Source organism: Gallus gallus, chromosome 2, assembly GCF_016699485.2.
Source record: "Gallus gallus isolate bGalGal1 chromosome 2, bGalGal1.mat.broiler.GRCg7b, whole genome shotgun sequence".
Taxonomy (NCBI): domain Eukaryota; kingdom Metazoa; phylum Chordata; class Aves; order Galliformes; family Phasianidae; genus Gallus; species Gallus gallus.
In genome coordinates this window covers 105,539,231-105,558,082 of record NC_052533.1, presented here as the reverse complement: position 1 = coordinate 105,558,082, position 18,852 = coordinate 105,539,231, and the positions used below count along the sequence as shown (strand labels likewise).

Genomic DNA, 18,852 nt, shown 5'->3' with positions numbered 1-18,852 from the left:
CAACAGAACAGGATTTACAACCACCTCCTAACAATAATAGGATGACTATGTCTTACTTACCTCTCTTCCTGTACAGGTAATTCTTACACAAATAATCTTGAAGCCACAGCATCATGCAGCTACCATCACCTGGCAGTTAGGAGACAAAACCACACAAAATGAAACAACATTCAGATTTTTTTCTAGAACCTTGGCCTATTGGAGTGAATCCATGTGGCAAAGTAAGGAATGCAACTATACATCAAATAGATCATCCATGACAACATCCAAGTTGCTACAAACAAATGAGAAGCATGACAGCATGATTAACTTGGACAGAGACTTCCATAGCTTGATATGAGCTTATCAACCCTGGACATAGACCTACTTAAAACTGCTGTGACAGTAAAAAGTAATGTTTGACTATGCTAGTCAGGTTATCACATGCAGAGTAAAAATAACCTTTAATCTGAAACCTACCTGGCAACAACGTTGAAAGTTAGATCAGCCAGACCAAACCAAAATCTACTTTGTTTAAGTAAGTGATATCATGGAACCCCAATGCAGCTCTGGACATATCACATTCCAAAAGTACAGTAGCAAAAATGCCAAACTCTATCATAAGTCATTATTAATATTAGTAGCTCAGAAAGTAAACAAGACACTTCACAACGTATCACCATGATTTAAATTCATCAGATTTTCTTTTTTTCCCTTTATATAATGACAGTCTCAAATTCAAAAGATGGAATGTTTTCATTTTGCTGTTGTGCCATTATGTTGACACAGGGAGTCTGTGGCACAGAAGAGACTTTCCCACTGCCCCACAGTGACATCAAGGTGGTTAAGTTTTCTCTACTCATTTCTGCTCTTTTCATCTAGAAATTTTGTAGAGAACAAGTCATTGCTTTTTAAAAATATCTAGCTTTCCCAAGAACTATGACAAAACTATGTCATAGTCTATTTTTGCATTAGTTGACAAGCAAACCCTGAACAGAGCTGCATGCAGAAATTAGATAAGTAATAGGAAGGAAGCTCTTTCCAATCTTTCATCATGTGCTAAACTAAAAAAAAAAAAAGTCTATTTCAGAAACCCAGATTCTCAGTAATTGAAAGACTGGAATTCAACACTTCTGTTTCTTGTTAAGAAACAAAATACTTAAAAAAAAAAAAAAAAAAGAAAAAATCACAAAATCTCCAAAGCCACAAAATATTACAAAACAAAAGCCTAAGTCTGCAGACATCAGTCATAACCGATCATAAAGTACGTTGCTTTCCACAGCTTAGTATTTAGTCTCACAAGGCAAGTTGCTGCTGAAGTAGAGGCTGGGAATAAGGTTAATAAGAGCTTTTGTTGAAGAAAGACTTACTTGAACACTCAGTATTAAAAATTAAATTGTGACCAGAAGTACAGCAAAAAAATACCCAGAAAATAGCGTACATATACACCTATACACATGCATCACAGAGAAATAAAACAACAGTGTGGTTAATGGTCCCTTATAGACTAATTTTTACTGTGAAGTCTTTTGTTCCCAATATATATCACAATGAGAGTAGATGAGCTTCTTTCAAATAATACTCCAAGATACGCCATTTCGTGGAATGAGTGAGAGAAAAGACTAGATTCTGTGCACTGTGTTCCAAAGAAGTCTCCTACTCAGTGCGTGTCCTATCAAAGAGTACTTGCTAGATAAGATCCAGTGTATCAGTGGGGAACTTTAATGTGTGTTCTTTCATCCCTCAGACATTTAGCACTACACAACTGTAACTAGAATCTCTTGCTGTCACATTTACTGACTCTGCCAAGACTGTGAGATGCTAGTCAAAGCACAACAGTTCATCTACTAGCAATGCAACTGCTGCTTTTGCCAGCATGTCAAGAGGAGAAACAATTGCTTAAAGGCTGAAAACCATCATCATCTTCTTGCTCCCTTTACTTAAATTAAAAACAGAGTAGGTGTTATTTTTCTTGTGTTAAGACCATGGATTTATTTACAATGGAAAGTATTTGGAGCAGATAACACAAACACTGCAGAAACTAGGAATTCAAGCATTGTTAACTTTTTAGACCAGGTCAAGCAAAGAACTTTTGTGGCATCCAGCATTTGTTTTTTGAAAGAATTTCAAAATGACGGTTTAAGTCATTCCTTTCCCAGCTGCATACTAAATCATGTTCTGCAGCATCATATTGTTGACTCACATGTAGCCCAAGTCACATTTTTTGAAGACCTAGAATATATCTGAAGCTTAGTTTGAAGTATAGTTTCTTTGTTTTTGGACTTTGCTAGCTCCAATTAGAATTTAAGGTTGAGAAACACAAGCTATTCCTGTAATTTAACAGGAGAAAGCAAAATCACTTACTGTGGGACTCACTGTACACAGCAGTGTACATAAGGCATATTTCGCTGTTAATTAACCTCATGGAGAGATGAGAGAAATTGACCGAGCAGCACAAAGTTGACTTTTTTTTTTTTTTTTTTTGTCTTGGTGCATTCTCTCACCATTCTCTCACTTGTGTTTCCTCTCCCTTGTCCACTGTCATATGCTGACATTTTTCACTCAATTTTGTTGTAATCAGGCAACCAAAGGCAATAAAGAAAAGGGCATGGCAAGACAGTAGCTAGCACCTCCCAGCTAGTAAATATAAGGCTGTTACTTCTGCTGCTATTATGATAAAAACAAACAAACAAACAAACCAATATATACAAAAAATGACTCCCCATAAAAACAAGCAAACAAAACAACCCCTAAACCCTGCTTCCCTCTGATGGAGGGGAAAATTGAAGCTTTCTTGTTCCCACCGCAGTGGTTTCTTGTGGATGGCAATGCTGATCCATTCACTACCATTATGTTAGGCAGTAAAAGGTCACCATGCTGGAACACTTAACATGACTGAGGCTGAATTTAAAAGAAATAACTTGAGCAGAAGATCTGAAGAGAGAGATTAGGTGTTTCAAAAAATGAGCATAGAGGAATTGAGAAGTAATTAAATATATGCACACCTATGATAAATACAACACAGACAAACAGATGCAAGACCTAGCATAACAGACACAGATGAACACCCACCTTTATCCTTCAAAGTGTCTCAAAATCTGTAGGCCTTTCATTCTTGTTTGCCCCTCACTGGGCCTACATCTCGTGTCAAATAATGTATTCTCAGTGAAAAGAAATTATCAAAATGTGATAAAGCATAAAGCAAAATGTGAACTAAAGCCAGAGTATAGAACCTTATAACTTGCAGAAACAAGTACACATCACTTGTTTTCAAAGAGTGGTGAAGAAGAATGATTATCAAGTGTTTTCTTTCCTGCTTATTAACATTCCTATAATTTTCTAAAATACTATGTTATAGAGTGGAGGTTGCTCTCATTTGCTAACTGCTTAGGTTAGAAACAAGAGATGGATGGAGTAGTTCACTTTTTCTCTAAAGAGCTTAATTCCCTGTTGTTACCTTTTGAATCCTTCATATATATATATATAAATTCTTTCCTTCTTGCTTTTTTGTCATTCTCTGCCTGATTTCCTCTTCCAGTCTAAGTCTGAGACACTTTACTAGCTGTGTTGAGTTGCCCAGTGATGCAGTGATAGAAGGCAGTAGGAGAAAAGAAAACAGCGTTTCTAGCAGGCCAAAATTTTCCTCTTCAACATACTAGATATCACTTGAACATATGCTTAGCACTTTATATACACACGTACTGTTTGTTGGCTCAAACATTCAGTAATCATAGCTTCCAGGCAAAAGTAAGAGCTCAGTATTAAGAAGGAAAAAACAACTCTGCAAAACCCAGGAACCTGTAAGTTAAAACCTGCTGTTCATTAAGGGGTAAGAAGATCCTTTGAGTTAGCCATAAGCAAGTAAAAGCTTCGGAGCAACTAAATTGTTAACAAACAGAGTAGCTGAAGCTGAAAAATAGATGCAATGCAGTCATCCTAGAGTTCAGGAGGGGTTTGCCACCCTGATTCAGGGTGTTCATGTTATAGAATTTGCTAGCTGTCAAGAGGCTGAAAAATAGTAGGAAAAGATGGATACACATTTTTAGAAATAGAAGTAGGTCTTTGCTAAAAAATTTCCCATGCTGGCTTACTTCATAGATCTGGTAATTACATCTTCAAAAAGGGTTATGGCTTGAGAGAAACTGAGTAGCTGTGAGCCCTGTCAGGAAGTCAATGGAAAATGTGTATCTACAGATTTCTTGGAGAAAATCTATACCAAATATTTCTGCATTTCCTCAGAGCAGCTCGTTCAGTTGCTTTCTGTTTAGTAGAAGCCTCCACTTTCCTCTCTCTGACTGGTGACCCTCCTCTCCTAACCAGAAACAGGTAAAAACCTCTATATTTCCTTCCCAAGCATCTCACTAACTAAGGGTTCAGCAGACCAAAGGAAAGAACTTCTACCTGTCTTCCTGACCAAAACACATACATTTTATCTGCAAGCACTTACATCCTTTTGTTTTTCTTTCTACAATCATGCTTCACTGCTGAATTATTTCTTAAGGCTGTCCAGCTCTGTTTCATTAATGCTCTGCTTTCCAGGATCAGCTCTAACCAGCAAGTAACCTTTTAGGAGCCAGATGCTCACTTATCTGCTGTGGAGGCTGCTAGGCAACTAATTACAGGGGACCAGTACAGATTTAGGAAAGAAAGCTTTTATAGACCCTGGCTCCCTTTAGTGAAATCTGCTATCCCCTGACAACCTGTAAAAGAAAGCAGGTAACCTTTTCTTTCCTGTTAATGCCATCCTGTGTGAACAGAACCAGAGCAGCTGTTGTTGGAGACATTGCTAGTCTTCAGGCAGGACCTAATTATTGTGGCAGATGTTACCAGGTAATGCTATTTAACATATGTTAAGTTGTTCACAGGAAGGCTTGTGCCCTGTATCCATCAGAAGCTATAGAGCCACGTGCATATGGTACAGAGCCAACACATCTGACTTTTTTAACAGTGGTTATTAGTTCAGGGCTGTACTGAACTGTCACGTGGTTGCCATCAGCTCAGAAAATGAATACAAAAAGCTTTTCTTCTTGTAACCTTTCCTCTCAGAAACAAAACAAAACAAACAACAACAACAACAAAAAAGAACCAAAAAAGCAGTAACAAAACAAGAGCCCTTTCCCCATTGTCGTCCATAATTACTTTTGTTATGAATGAGTTTTATGAATGTTGATAGACAATTTGAATTATGTAGAGTTTGAGGTAGGGAACACTCTACAAGAAGAGAAAGCTTAATCTCTATGATTGGAAAGTATATTTTGTTTCATTTTGGTGTAGATAAAGAATAAGATTATTGAAAGATAAAATTGTTGCTGTGCTATTTAGCTGCCTTTGGGAAGTGCTGATGGCTGGGAAACAAAACAGGCAGTGCCTTTAAAATACACAGAAGTTACTTCATGATACTCCATTCTCCCATAGAAGACAATGCTTACGGATTCTGTGCCTTTTTCTGGGCCTGAAGGAAGGACAACCATCTGAACATTTGTCGTGTGTAGACTTGATACTCTTAGTGGACTGTTTTTATTTTGTTATTTTTGCATGATTTCTCTATGCTGATTTACCCTTTTACAAAATAAGGGAAACATTGATTGTTGAAGATAAAAACATGCCATTTTGAATCAGCTTGCTTATAAACTTAAGCTTACAAAATTATACTTAATAAGAGTTTATTTGGGTTGGAGTAATGGTTTTGAAAATATGCAAGATTCTGCCTTTTGACATTCGGTTGTCTCTGCTTAAAATATCATCTACTCCTGATCAAAATAAGCTTGTTAAAAAGTCCATGAGCAGTGAAATACCTTGCATGAAGGCCAAATGCATCTCCACTCTTTGTCCGAATCTATTTACTGTGATTTGGATATTGGATCTCAACTGAAATTCATTTTCAGTATTCTAACAAAAATACCCTTCCAAATATGTCTTAAGTTTATGTTTGTACCTCACATCCTCCTTCTAGTCTGAATTTGAGTGACATGGGTTAGTTGGCATGGTAGTGATGGGCTGATGGTTGAAGTAGATGTGGTCTTTTTCAACCTTAATGATTCTATGACTCTATTATTATGCCACTGCTTAAGAATTGAGGAAATAAACAACAGAACACTGTTCTAAAGTTCTTTACCTTAGAGATGTACAATATCATTGAACTGTGCACCTTTTCCTTTATCAGCAAGTGCAAAAGCATACTCATGTATGTTTTCAATATGGAAAATTTTCATGCTACCTGTTTTTTTATGGTAGTTAATATATATGTGATAACATATGCTATAAAAAGGAGCAAAATTATCCTGTTACTGTTGTACTCAAGGCTGCTGATTTCCAGTTGCAGCCAGTTCAACAACAACAATACCTGCTGGGGAAGTACAGTTCTGCTAACTCCTGTTTCTGAATCACATAGGATCAGGTGTCGTACCTGTTGCCCATGTTTTTCTTTTGTATGTGGCCACTGCCTTAACATGAAAGCTGATATCTAAGGCATAGAAATCAGCTCTGCAGAGGGGCACCAGTGCTGGCTCTCTGCTAGCTGCTTTAAATAGTTGTTTACAGGAAATACAGGAAGAATCATAAGCTAATTTGCCTCAAATAAGGATAAAGGCAGCTTGATAGAGCTAAAGTAGAAGAAAAAAACAGGAAAGAACAAATTAACCTCTGCGGTAGTTTTACCTTCACGGAAGGGATTTGTGTTCTGGCACCAAAGTTTGTCTGGTGTCCTGCTTCTTTCTTTTGATCTTAAACTTGCTCTTGAACTGCAATGTATGCTTCGCAACATAATGAACTGAGTCCTGAGGTCTTAGTCCTACCCATTTTACTAAGGTCCTGGACAAAACAAATTATGTGTTTGTTACAATCTCCAAACTCAAACAATAGAACACATCACATCTATCCACTGCAGAAAATAGTGATAATTTGACTAATTTGGTAAATGACAGTGTGTCCTCTAAGTAACAGACTATGCTGCAGGCTCTCAGCATTGCGCTGCCTCATGTGCCCGGTAGGCAAAGACTATCTTTTTGTTCCAAGAGCTTTGCTGAAAATGTTTTCCTTCTCTGCTTCCCTTTCTTATAATGCTCCATCAATTTCTGAAACAATGCAATTAGCAGTAATTACAGGGAGTTTGGCAGAATGAATAGACTTTTTTAGATGATTGTCTAGAAATTTCCTCTTCTAAATGACAGCAGATCTGTCTCATATAGAAAAGGATAAAGAACAACCCTTTCACTGTAGTAGCTCTCTTTTCTAGAGGCAACGTCACTTATTGTTTCAGGAAGCTGATAAAAGAAAAAAAGGAGGAAAGAAAGAAATCAATGAAAAATGAATTTTCTTCCAGACATGTTTATAATAGAGAAAGAATGGAAAATAGTTATTATGACAATTATTTTTGTTAACATTATCACTGTACATGGTGGGTATGCTTTAAACACCAGTAAGGCAAGTATTTTAGCACTGCTTATGTAATTTTCCAATTATGTTTGCAGTCCAGAAGTTTTAAAATGCATTTTCAGTTCTTAGATACAGGCAGCTGCCCGAGCACTGAATAATGATTACTGAGTGCTGTTCGCTTTTCTCCCTGAAAGTCATCTGATACTCCCTCCAATCAAAAAAAATAGAAAAATAGATTGCTAGTTACATATTCAGCCAAGAGCAACGTACAATCTTTACTGTGAAATGTGAGATGTGATTTTCTGTGAGACATGAGCATTAAACATGTCTAAACAGCTATACATTGCTTTTATTTCTATATATCATTTATATTTCTATGTATTTATACTTATATACATAAATGTCTATTCATGAAGAGCAAGCCATGTATCTTAACATTTTTACACCATGTAAAAAATTCATGGTGATTATCTGTATAATACTGTTGGAAAAGTGATCCTTATTTCAAAACCAAGTAGTGTTTCCTTTCTGACATCTCACTCATTCCATGTATTCTGAGCTCCCAGTAAAGGGCTTGAGGCAGTTAAAAGCTCTGTGGTTGTATGCATTACACTCATACAAACTGTTAAGAAGTAAGAAGGTGAGTGGTTCACACCATGGTTTTGCTATACTGCTGGACATATTTCATCCTGTTCTATGCTCTGTCTTGTATTGAAAGAGAAAGAATAAAGAAACAAGGACACAACATTCATATTGCAAAACAGTGCTCTGTTCTCTTACTGAACATATTCATTACTGGATACAATTTTCAGGTAGATGCAGAGAACATCTTTCCAGGTGCTGGACCCTTGACAAAGCAACAACAAGGTTGACACTCTCAAAACACACATTTAAACAGTAAAGGTCATGAATAAAAACTGCCACCACAAACTTTTCACTGAATGACATTAATGGATATCAAGTTAATCCTAAATGACATGGCAAAAAACAAACAACATTTTCTCGACAGCTTTTGTGTGAAAAATGTTAACACAGTTTTGATAGATGTGCAAATATGTACTTTGAACTTATACATTCACAGAAAAAGAAATCAGTCTCAAAGATACTTTCTGTATTCCATAATAATGATTCAGCTTTTGGCATATTATGCCTATGTGTGTGGGTGTGTGCGTAGGTGATCAAAATGCAACCGAAGTAGAATTCAATGTAATTCAGTCTGGAGGTCCAGGTGAATTGCTCTACTGTCTGTTTAGAATTCTAGATGAATTGCTCAAATATCTTTTCTTCTTTCTCTTTCTCTCTCTTTCCTTCTTTCTTTCTTTCTTTCTTTCTTTCTTTCTTTCTTTCTTTCTTTCTTTCTTTCTTTCTTTCTCTCTCTCTCTCTCTCTCTCTCTCTCTCTCTCTCTCTTCCTCTCTTTCTTTCTCTCTTTCTCTCTTTCTCTCTTTCTTTTTTTGCTGGCAATTATAGGAGAAGGGAACTTTCTGTACAATTAAGCCACTTCAAGATAAGAAAAAGTTCTACCCAGAATACATTGTTGGTATGGTGCTGAGGAAGGGCCTTTAGTAACCCTCAGACCAAATCAGGCAGAGAACTAGAGATGAAAAAATCTGGGAAGTACTACGTTAAGGGATTGACCTGTTGTTCACTGGTGCAGAACTTACCAGAGATCAAGAACAGAGGTAGCCTGAGGTGCAGTTTTATGAATCCTTCCTTGTCTTTTTTTGGTTCAAAGCTTGCTTTCTGAGGCATTTCTTGTGGTAAGACTCTGACTTAGATGAGAGATGGTTGTTGCCGTGTGGCAATCAACATCACTGTGTGGACAATTTTACATTTGAAAGCAACTTCCTCCAGAGCTGCTTGCCTCCAGAAGAGAGTGCTCAGGAGTGGTTACTTGCAGAATATCTGGCCTGTGACTAAATAGCCCCAGCTTGGTGTGGGAAAACTGGGGAATGATACCATTGTGCCCTGTGAAAAACAGGATGTAGATGGGCATCCCTGCTCCCTCTTATCTGCTGGCAAGGCCCAGAAGATGGTAACAAAGCAGTTTCTGCTGAGATCCCAGAGCCAGTAGCTGCCAATCTAAGGAGAGCTGACTCAACCACTTTGGATTCAAGCTGTCACTCAAAAGAGAGCTGACTCGACCACTTTGGACTTATTTATAAGTTTGCACTGCCATTGCAATCATCGTCATCGTCGCTGTGGACACCGTTGTCAACAGAACAACAACGCCCAACGACCCACCACTACTGAAGATCAATGACTGAATTACGAACCACGTTGGACCATGGTGGTGACTATCTCCCTCTTGCTTCCTATAAAGACTCCTTGCTTCTATTTCCTATCTCTTCTATCACCCTTCTCCCCTTCCCAGTCTCCCTGAACGACTAGGATTTGTAATAAACTGGTCAGACCAAAATTTGAGCCATTGTTTCTTAATCTCATGCTGGGTATACATTTATCTAAGAACCTCCTCTCCCTCTGATAAATTGGAGTGAGACAGCAGTGAATCATTATAGAGTTCTCAACCTTTAGGGGTACAGGACAGGTAAAAAGTACAGTGAAGATCCTAAGACTCAGAAAGGCTTTTGGAGGTAAAAAAGTGAAAGAGCTGGAAGATATTTTAAAAAAACTTTTCCCTGGGGCACAAGGGCTCTCTGTCTCAAAATGCAAAGAATGGGAAGGAGAGGCAGTTGATCAGCTTGGCTAAGTCAAGACCTTTTAGCCAGGCTAAAATAGAAAAATAAAACCCATGTGTAGGGGAGGCAGGGATGCAAATGCTGGAAATATTACACAGTCACAGAATCATAAGAGTTGGAAGGAACCTCTGGAGATCATTTAGTCCAACCCTCTGCTAAAGCAGGTTCCCTAGAGTAGTTACACAGGAAAGTGTCCATGTGTGTTTTGAATATCTCTAGAGAAGAAAACTTCACAACTGCTCTGGGATACTTGTTCCAATGCTCTGTTGCTCTCACAGTAAAGTTCTTTTTCATGTTCAGAGGGAACTTCCTGCTTTCCAGTTTGTACCCCTTGCCCCTTGTCCTGTTGCTGAGCACCACTGAAAGAAGCCTGGCCCCATTCATTTGATATTGCTCCTCCCCATTAGATATTTATGAGCATTGATAAGATCCTCCTCTCCAGGCTGAATAATTGCAGGTCTCTCAGACTTTTCACTCCCTCTACCTCATTCTTGAGAGATGCCACCTGGAGTAATGCTTTTCAGTTCTGGTGTCCCCAGAACAAAAACACAGACTTGTTGGAGTGGGTCCAGAGGAAGACTATGAGGATGATCAGAAGACTGAAGCATGTCTCCATGTGCTGAGGGAGATGGGTTGGGTAAGCCTGGAGAAGAAAAGGCTCTGGAGAAACCTAATAGCAGCCTTTGAATAGTTAAAGGTGGCCTACAAGAATGCTGTACTCTTCATCAGGGACTGTAGTGATAGAAAAAGGGCTAGCAGTTTTAAATCAGAAGAGATGATATTTAGATTAGATGTTAGGAAGAAATTATTCACTATGAGGGTAGTGTGGCACTGCAACCAGTTGCCCATAGAGTGGATATTCATACCTAGAAGTGATCAAGTCCAGGTTAGATGTGGCTTTGAGCAACCTGATTTAGTAGGACGTGTCCCTGCCCATGGTGGGAGGTTTGGAACTAGATGATCTTTAAGGATACATCCAACACAAACCATTCAGATTCTTTGATTCTCTGGCCCTATAACTATCATTAACTTACCTCAAAACTACTTCCTAGTCAGAGGTCTGATGTGGTACAAGTAATACCCTTTGGTAATAGGTATATAAAGTTCTGAGTTTTTGAAATGTACCCAGCCCCCCTGTGCTATTTAGAACTGGGCTTAGATATTCCTCTTTCCAGCATGAAGCCTGTTTTAAAAGAGTGGGGGGAGGGTACTTATCTGGGTCTCCTGGAGTTGAGATACGTATCTGGTGCACTCAAGAAACAGATGAACATTTCAGGGTTTCACAGGTTAGATTTGGCCATTTAAATGGAATGCTAATATACCTAAATATTCCCTTGAACCTCGCAGTCTTTTGAAAGAAATTTTAAACTACTTACCTGACAAATAAATAGATCTTACATACTTAGGAAACCTCAAGGCAGGCTTTTTCATTGATCAATTGATATTTGACATATAGTAGCTGCACCTCGTAATCTAATTAAAGGATTATCTGACAGTTAATTCTTTGGTACCTAGCTCAAGTATTCCCAACACAGCTCTCCAGAAGTAAGCAAGGTCAATATTTTATAGAACTACCGACTTCAACTACTTCCCAGTGAATAAAAATCATACTATTATAAAAAATCTTATGTAGAGCCTACAAGATTCCATAAAATCAGCTATTATGATCCTTCAAAACTATCAAGAAACTGCTGAAAGTAACTGAATGGGACGTACATGACCTAATGGTGTTTGGTGCACAAGGCTCCTATATCACCCTGGGCTATTTCTTTGTCACAAGACCGAGAAACATCAGCTCCTAGCACACGTTTTGAGAAGCAATTCCTTCTGAAGTATATCAGCCTTGAGGAACACTAATTGGAACATGCTGAAGCAGGGTCAGGAAGGTAAATGGGAAATAAGTGTAAATAAGGGAGATGCTGAGATATGGTCCTGTTTTGCTTCCTAGCCTTTCTCTGTTGCACTGTGTGGGAATGCACTGTAGTACTCATCTGCAGAGCTTCTGTTTTAGATCTTTGGCTGCCTGCTATTCTGAAACTACCCTCTGAACTTTCTGCTTCTTGAGTCTGATCTAGACTGTCCTCAGCCAGATCTTCTTGGTCAGCAGAGAAATGAGTAAACTGATCTTAGCACATGAGTGTTCAGTGTTTCAAAGGAGTGGCATAGGAAATTTTTAAGAACTAAGTTTAGTGAACTATTAATTAATTTGACTTCAAATCTACTATGAGTCATAATTATATCTAAACTCCTGTCGAGAATCCTGTCTTCTGTTTTTCATGTAGTTCCATGTACACAGGCCACTTAAAGTTGATAAGAGATTATTGCTATCTCCTTCATGTCTGATTGCTCCAATCAGGCCTTTCATTTATTTATTTATTTCCCCATACTGTATATAATATATTGAGAACATAGGCCAGTAATGTAGAGATAACCTTAGAATATAGCTCAGAGGGCTTTACTGTGATTGTCATGTACTCAGGTATTGAGCCTTGAACCTCAAGAGGGTAAGTATTTTTTTAAATTTTGGGAAAATAAGGAAATAATACAAAATATAATAGAAAATAACATCCTGGAATATAAAATGGAGTTATGAGCTTGATAAAGACTTGCTCATTCCAAACTCATTGTGCAAAAATAAGGCAAATTCTAAGCAAGTTACGATCATATGTTGTCGTTATCTTCATCTGATTGATGCATCTACACAGAGGGGATTGACAACACATTCTTCCTCAGACTAAAGCACTGATTTATGCTATTGACATAATCCAGGATTATGTCACTGTTCATTGAAATGACTATATTTGGGCTAGAGCAGATGTATTTCATCTCAATGCAAACTCTTACCTCAGGTATTCCTTTGCTGTTGATGGCATACAATCACTTCCATATGGTATGAGATTAAAATTGGCTGCTCAGGGGAAAAAAAAAAAAGAGATATGGCAATTATGTCCAATAATGATTGCTTGAGGAAGATAAATCAACACAACCTATGTAATGCTTCAGTGTTGAACAAAGGAAGACCAAGTATGCTGTGCATTCTTTTTAGATACATCACAGCTTATGGGAATGTCAAACTCATTTTACAGTGTATCCTAAAAGATTAGAAAGATAGATTTTCTAGATTTAGGATGCATAAGAAATAAAAAACAGCACACTACACAAGAAACCAAAAAACTGGTCAGAAAATTCTGAATAGAGATGAGATTTATCATCTGACTTTATCAAAGTCAGTTGTAAAACAGAAGTTAGTTACAAACAATATACAGAAAATCTGGCCTTTGTTTGACATCTCTCTGATGTTGGGTTGATGAAACAAAAATTAGGTTAGAAATTATAGTTATAACTTGTCTGATAACTTTTAAAAAAGAGCTCCATCAGGCAGATGGAGTGATGGCTTCTGACACAGTTCATACGTTATTGTCCTAAACATAATCTGAAGGTATTTTTTTTTAATTTCTTTTTTTTTTTAATGCCTGTAAATCCTACATTAAAGTTTGCCACCTGTCTGCTGATTCATTACTCATGAAACCAAGCAATTAAAAGAAAATAACTGATGTTTGATTGATTAGTTCACTAATTTACTTTTTTTAGGATGCATAATATTCAGATTCACAGCCTTTGGAACAGAAATTAGCCTTGAAGAAGTAGGACTCTGACCAAAGTGTGATTGGATATTCCAGGGTGGGTCTACATGAGTCCCTTTTGTGGAATGAGTTTTTTTATGTACATAAATTAGTCTTATTATTAGAAGTTATGCTAATAACTTCTAAAGTCTTATGAAATACTTGCGGGTCCTTCTTTTTGCCACAGACCTGATTCTCCCCCAGGCATAGCATAACACCATGCCTTCCATCTGGGTTTCATATAGAGACATTACACTAACTGCAAACACAAGCGCAGCCTTCCAACACAGCTGTACCCAGTCAGGTCATTCGTATGGTACTAACCCACTGTACTTCTGTTGTAAGCTTCAGTATCATCCACCAGTTCAAAATCCAGGTTAGCTGAGGAGTTTGCCAGAATTGTTTCATTATGGGAAGCACCTGGAGTGTAAATAAATCAATTCCAGTTTTCAGTACAGACTCACCTTTGGGGCTCGCTATCACAAAAAATTGTCCTACAAGTAAGAGACTTTTATATTTTCTTCCCTTTTGAAGTGATAGTTCTATCCATCTTTAAGCCAACAGTCTTTGTGGAAGAGAAATGAAATGTAAAGGGTTATGACAACACATGACGGTTGAAAATTAATGTAAGATTAAAGGAATTCTTCAGCTGTAGGTAGAAGTGCAAGAATGTCACAAATAAAACAACTGAGAGATTGTTAAAGAAAACGTATATGTGTCCTGAATGCTCAGGGACTTTTAAAGGTTTTAAGTGGATTTTAGTAACAAAGCTTGCCGTTAATCTAGACCATCACCTGCCACAGCCTCAAGTGAATATTACATTCCATTGAATTTTGCCTTTAAAACAGTTACAGCTTAGGCAGCCTAGGAATGAAAGGAAGCATTTTCTTTGTAGTGTTAGATCTGTGAAAGGACTGATGGTGCGTTTGACGTGAAATACTGATTTAAGTTTTACTGTTTTGAACAGAAGTGGCTTTCATTTACCAGAAATACGCAAAGCATAAGTTTAATGTTGCATATAAACAGTGTCTCAATCAAGATCAGTATCAAAACCCTCTAAAACTTAGGGGAAAGTGAAGTCATGTACACTGAATGTAGTATTTAATCTGCAGAGAGAGATGTTTAACTTGTCATACCATTACAAAATATGCATTATTTTTATTAAGAGATACATAGTGAAATAGAACACAAATAAAACGTGATTAGTTGTTTCATTAATGCTAGATATAGCCAGCCTATTTTAAATACCAAGTATTATAGACTGAACGGGGTCAGGAGAATATTGCTGTTGGTGAACAGGAAAAGGGCAGTGGTAAGAACTAGATAGAGATGGAAACAGAGAAATTTCAAAATACTCATGTTTCAAAATATCCATAGGAGCCTCTCAAGCCTCTGGATTTTCCTCAGGTTTGGATTATACTGTGCTGGTTGACCCAGTGTAAGAGCAATGCTTAAAAAGAGAGCACAAAATAAATTAACAAGGCACATTCCATCTCGAGTGTAAATTGTATGTCATATCAGAGTTTCTGAGGCACTAACTTCTTCCCTAGAGTAATTTTCCTACGAAGTGAGTTCCTTCTTTAGGTGTCCACATGTGACTGTCAAAATAATAAAAAAATAATAATTGGGATTTTTTTTTTTGAAGGAAGAAAGAAAAGTGATAAATTCCTGATCTTTTTATTACAAATATTCCTGTTCTAGGCTCATAACTATGATGATAGTTTATTTGAGTGAGTAAAATTCTTACTGTTAGTCATATATGTATATGATGTATGTGCATGTGTATATGAATGTGTATATGTAAGTGTAAGTATATGTATATGTAATCTGTATTTCAAGTTAATGAATCATATTAACTGGAGGAGGATACGGGTAGCAGTTTTCTCTTTGAGGATAAATAAATACAATAGAAAAATTTATGAAACAAGTCTGTAGCTGACTGAGCTTGAAGCATGGCCCTCAGGGCCAAGTTTTTTGCAGTGTTTAGGCACCTCAAGATGGAAAGAGGTGTCTAATAGTGAAAATTTTGCCATCTTCCTATTTGCATCTTTGGCTCCCAGTAGGAGCCAAATGGAAGTGTTTGCCTGCATGCTATTTTAATGCTAGGTTTGGATTTCCAGCAAATAAGGGCTTAAGTTCTAAGCAGATAACACTGAAGTCTTAAAAGGAATTTTTTTTGTGAGATTTTATGTGTGGTAATGTGCCTCAAGAGGATATCTCAAATAGTTAACACTCTGTCAGCCAGAAATTACCTCCTGTTCCCAGGCTATAACCCCAGTTATCAAGTTATCAGGTATGGAAACAGATTCTCCCAGCCTCTTTCAGACCTGTTTTCACTTTGTTTAAATAATTAATTGTTCCCTGAAGCAGGCCATGAATTAACTATCCAAATTCCTAGGTGTACTCCCAGCATTTGAATTTGTTCTACTTTATATAAATAATGAATACATCAACTATTACTGTATATTTTAGTATATACTTAGTACGTATTTTAGACATATCTCTCAGTAGATCTTATACAGATGCAGAATTATTGTCATTTATGCCAAAAGCCAAGGTTTTGAAAATTTTCTGGCCATACTGGATGTACAACTAGAAGTACCCTATTTATTTTTTTTTTTTAACTTGGAAACAAAACAATCAGAAATGAATGCATCTAAATTTGATTTGAAGAATTTTAGATTCAGGATTCTATTTTTAAACTATAAATGCTATCTCTTAACAACATTTGTTGCTACCGTAAGTAATGCATTTTTTTTTCCTAAATATTTCTTCTGAGTTTTGTTGCAGCCAAAATTGTAAGCTAAATTAAAGAATAGTCATAAACTATTGACTATTTAATCCATTAGGAACCTTAACTCTGAGTCATTTTTTTCAGAAGCCTGTTACTTATGTCATTAGAGAAAAAATATGTTCTGTCCTTACTGAAAAGAAATGGAAATGTATTTGAATAATAGATGTTAGTCCTACAGGGAAGCAGGGAGTCTGTAGGCTGTGTCTCTTGTTTGCTCCAAATGAGATAATCTACTAAAATTTACGGCTGAAGTCATTAGAAGAAACCATGTCTGGTCCAAAGGCTGTATCTTAGTCCACAAGTACATAATACAGATAAGTCATTGTAACAGAAATAATGTGATTGTAAGATTTGATGTTTCATGATCCATCAGCAGTAACAACCCTCATCTCTCCTTCCCCCCACGTATAGTACCGGATACCTTTTCAGTGTTTGGAAGTTATTACAGTTTATAACTGCTGATTAGTGAGAACATCATGCTTTGTATGATCACTGGGTTTCCAAATGATTTATAGGCTTCAGTATCTCATTTATGTCCAGTGCACTGCTGAGCAGAATCCACAGATGCCCAGTCACACTAATTGGTAAGGTTATGACTGTGGAGAAGAAAAAATAGGCTCAGGATCAATGCTGGGCTTTGAGACAGAATTTCAAGCTAGTTTGTACTTACACGCTTTGTAGGGATAGTTCCCCCCATGGAGGTTGGTTTTGGAGGAAGAAAGAGAGAGAACAGTTCAAATCAGAAAAGGGAGATAGCCTAACAGCTAAGGGATGCTGATGTTCATCAGCTCTCCATACTTTCCTCAAGTGAGGTTGCTAAATCAGCAATACTCTTTCACATAGAAAACACCAAAAGAATGCACATCTGTGCTCTGTTATACTCAACACCCAGCATTTAAGCTGTCTGGGAGATGAAAAACACTTCTACATGTCTGCTGTCACTGGTCTGAACTTGTATCCCCCCAGTGCCTAAGCCACCAGCCTATCGAATATGCTATGATGTGTGAATCATCTTCTGATCTGATCCCTACTGAAGAATCTTTGAGCTAAAGAAGAAGTGTAGAGGCAAGAAACTGATTCTGTTGATGGATATTCACAGGATCCAGAACAGATGGATTTGGTACAATCAGTGCATTAATTAATTATTTGCATAAAGAATCAGTAATTTCCTGATGGTTAGGACACCTCTTGTGCTGTGCTGTTGCAAATGATCCCTTCTATATGGTGGTGAGAGATCTTCTACAAACAAGAGTTCCTTCATCGTTGCACACCTGGGGATGGTAAACAGAGAGATGTACAACAGATCATGCCAGAAAGTTTTATTCTGGATGTCCAGTTTGACACATTCCCTGAAAGTCACGCTGAATTTTGCAAGCAAGGTAAACTTAGGCATCAGCTAGGATGCAAATATAGGCATTACAGCTTCAAAGACTGTCTAACAGAAAGATAATACCTATGGTTACACATCACCTACATGGGAGTTTTGAAAATGTCAATGAAGGATAAATATTGGACTTCAATTTCTAGAATTGCAATCATATTTTTGAGAGTATTTGCTCTTGTTCATCAGGCATATATGCCCAAAGTCATAAGAAATGTCTTAAAAAATAATTCCTCTCAGAACACTGGGATTGACAATTTTACCAGTCTAAATAATCCTTGTGGATAGATCCCCAGCAGTTATAAATACCTCTTTTCTTAATAACTCATTTCCTCTCCTTTGAGCTTGGGAATCTTCTTTAACTGGCCATCTCATCTCCCCCTACTAGATAATCTTTTAATAGCCTCAGTCATTTTCTGGTTGTCCTTATCAAAACATATGCAGTAAATTAACTCACAAGATATTTTTGACTGGGTAAGTACTCTCAATTGCATTAATTAAAAGAAACCTTTACATTCTATAAAGAAATCTGCTGATGTTTGTAATCGCCAAGGTTTTGTTCAGGAAAGATTTTTTTTTGCTTATTTATTTCCAAGCAGCCGGGGCACATGTATAGGTAAGAATTTTGAAAATCTTTAGTTATTTATGCTGAGAGGTTAAGCATTTACTACTGGACCAGGATCAGGAGAAGTTATAGGTGCCTGCCAATGGCCTTTTAAGGAACTTATCTTAAACAACCTTCTGGACAATGATTCTTGCAAAGTGCGGTGGAGTTCAGGCACATTTAGAGGTGACCCATTCCCCCATTAATTCTATTTTGCTGAGAGAAATACTGAGGGTGTTACAAAATAGCAAATACCTTTCGCTCCCTGAATAAATTCTGTTTCCTTTTTATGCTATGAGCACATATTGCTACAATTAAGCCACAGTTGGATGCAAAAGTACAATTATGCTCTCTGCATTATTGTAGAAAAGAAAGAATTACCTCAAAATAAATGACATTT

At 37.2% G+C, this 18,852-nt stretch overlaps 1 long non-coding RNA gene across 1 annotated transcript in view; it reads right to left on the bottom strand.

Annotated features, from left to right (window-relative positions):
- Nucleotides 1-153, bottom strand: part of LOC124417741 — a 42,894-nt gene extending 42,741 nt beyond the window's left edge. Inside the window, exon 1 of the long non-coding RNA XR_006938520.1 lies at nt 61-153. This is a non-coding gene — a long non-coding RNA (uncharacterized LOC124417741). The remainder of the gene's footprint in view (nt 1-60) is intronic.
- Nucleotides 154-18,852: the final 18,699 nt, after the last annotated feature.